The sequence below is a fragment of the Vicia villosa genome, linkage group LG3 (assembly GCF_029867415.1).
Source record: "Vicia villosa cultivar HV-30 ecotype Madison, WI linkage group LG3, Vvil1.0, whole genome shotgun sequence".
In the NCBI taxonomy this organism is placed as follows: domain Eukaryota; kingdom Viridiplantae; phylum Streptophyta; class Magnoliopsida; order Fabales; family Fabaceae; genus Vicia; species Vicia villosa.
Genome location: NC_081182.1, coordinates 16039081 through 16042205, shown reverse-complemented (window position 1 = coordinate 16042205; position 3125 = coordinate 16039081).

The window sequence follows — 3125 nt, the reverse complement described above, 5'->3', positions numbered from 1 at the left end:
TTAAAGATTGTAGAAGATTAAAAATAAAGCATTAAACAAATTGATTCACACAAATCAAATTGTTTGAAAAAGGCACAATTTGACATGTGGCAGTGGGTATAAAAGTCTTTTCCATGGCATATATATTTCTTATATTAAAGATTGTAGAAGATTAAAAATAAAGCATTAAGCAAATTGATTCACACAAATCAAATTGTTTGAAAAAGACACAATTTGACATGTGGCAGTGGGTATAAAAGTCTTTTCCATAGCATATATATTTCTTATATTAAAGATTGTAGAAGATTAAAAATAAAGCATTAAGCAAGTTGATTCACACAAATCAAATTGTTTGAAAAAGACACAATTTGACATGTGGCAGTGGGTATAAAAGTCTTTTCCATAGCATATATATTTCTTATATTAAAGATTGTAGAAGATTAAAAATAAAGCATTAAACAAATTGATTCACACAAATCAAATTGTTTGAAAAAGGAAAAATTTGACATGTGGCAGTGGGTATAAAAGTCTTTTCCATGGCATATATTTTTCTTATATTAAAGATTGTAGAAGATTAAAAATAAAGCATTAAGCAAATTGATCCACACAAATCAAATTGTTTAAAAAAGACACAATTTGACATGTGGCAGTGGGTATAAAAGTCTTTTCCATAGCATATATATTTCTTATATTAAAGATTGTAGAAGATTAAAAATAAAGCATTAAACAAATTGATTCACACAAATCAAATTGTTTGAAAAAGGCACAATTTGACATGTGGCAGTGGGTATAAAAGTTTTTTCCATGGCATATATATATTTCTTATATTAAAGATTGTAGAAGATTAAAAATAAAGCATTAAGCAAATTGATTCACACAAATCAAATTGTTTGAAAAAGACACAATTTGATATGTGGCAGTGGGTATAAAAGTCTTTTCCATATCATATATATTTCTTATATTAAAGATTGTAGAAGATTAAAAATAAAGCATTAAACAAATTGATTCACACAAATCAAATTGTTTGAAAAAGGCACAATTTGACATGTGGCAGTGGGTATAAAAGTCTTTTCCATGGCATATATATTTCTTATATTAAAGATTGTAGAAGATTAAAAATAAAGCATTAAGCAAATTGATTCACACAAATCAAATTGTTTGAAAAAGACACAATTTGACATGTGGCAGTGGGTATAAAAGTCTTTTCCATAGCATATATATTTCTTATATTAAAGATTGTAGAAGATTAAAAATAAAGCATTAAGCAAGTTGATTCACACAAATCAAATTGTTTGAAAAAGACACAATTTGACATGTGGCAGTGGGTATAAAAGTCTTTTCCATAGCATATATATTTCTTATATTAAAGATTGTAGAAGATTAAAAATAAAGCATTAAAAAAATTGACTCACACAAATCAAATTGTTTGAAAAAGGCACAATTTGACATGTGGCAGTGGGTATAAAAGTCTTTTCCATGGCATATATATTTCTTATATTAAAGATTGTAGAAGATTAAAAATAAAGCATTAAAAAAATTGATTCACACAAATCAAATTGTTTGAAAAAGACACAATTTGACATGTGGCAGTGGGTATAAAAGTCTTTTCCATATCATATATATTTCTTATATTAAAGATTGTAGAAGATTAAAAATAAAGCATTAAACAAATTGATTCACACAAATCAAATTGTTTGAAAAAGGCACAATTTGACATGTGGCAGTGGGTATAAAAGTCTTTTCCATGGCATATATATTTCTTATATTAAAGATTGTAAAAGATTAAAAATAAAGCATTAAGCAAATTGATTCACACAAATCAAATTGTTTGAAAAAGACACAATTTGACATGTGGCAGTGGGTATAAAAGTCTTTTCCATAGCATATATATTTCTTATATTAAAGATTGTAGAAGATTAAAAATAAAGCATTAAACAAATTGATTCACACAAATCAAATTGTTTGAAAAAGGCACAATTTGACATGTGGCAGTGGGTATAAAAGTCTTTTCCATGGCATATATATTTCTTATATTAAAGATTGTAGAAGATTAAAAATAAAGCATTAAGCAAATTGATTCACAAATCAAATTGTTTGAAAAAGACACAATTTGACATGTGGCAGTGGGTATAAAAGTCTTTTCCATATCATATATATTTCTTATATTAAAGATTGTAGAAGATTCAAAATAAAGCATTAAACAAATTGATTCACACAAATCAAATTGTTTGAAAAAGGCACAATTTGACATGTGGCAGTGGGTATAAAAGTTTTTTCCATGGCATATATATTTCTTATATTAAAGATTGTAGAAGATTAAAAATAAAGCATTAAGCAAATTGATTCACACAAATCAAATTGTTTGAAAAAGACACAATTTGATATGTGGCAGAGGGTATAAAAGTCTTTTCCATATCATATATATTTCTTATATTAAAGATTGTAGAAGATTAAAAATAAAGCATTAAACAAATTGATTCACACAAATCAAATTGTTTGAAAAAGGCACAATTTGACATGTGGCAGTGGGTATAAAAGTCTTTTCCATGGCATATATATTTCTTATATTAAAGATTGTAGAAGATTAAAAATAAAGCATTAAGCAAATTGATTCACACAAATCAAATTGTTTGAAAAAGACACAATTTGACATGTGGCAGTGGGGGTATAAAAGTCTTTTCCATAGCATATATATTTCTTATATGAAAGATTGTAGAAGATTAAAAATAAAGCATTAAACAAATTGATTCACACAAATCAAATTGTTTGAAAAAGGCACAATTTGAAATGTGGCAGTGGGTATAAAAGTCTTTTCCATGGCATATATATTTCTTATATTAAAGATTGTAGAAGATTAAAAATAAAGCATTAAGCAAATTGATTCACACAAATCAAATTGTTTGAAAAAGACACAATTTGACATGTGGCAGTGGGTATAAAAGTCTTTTCCATAGCATATATATTTCTTATATTAAAGATTGTAGAAGATTAAAAATAAAGCATGAAGATTAAAAATAAAGCATTAAACAAATTGATTCACACAAATCAAATTGTTTGAAAAAGGCACAATTTGACATGTGGCAGTGGGTATAAAAGTCTTTTCCATGGCATATATACTTTATTTTTTTTTTTATTTATTATTATAC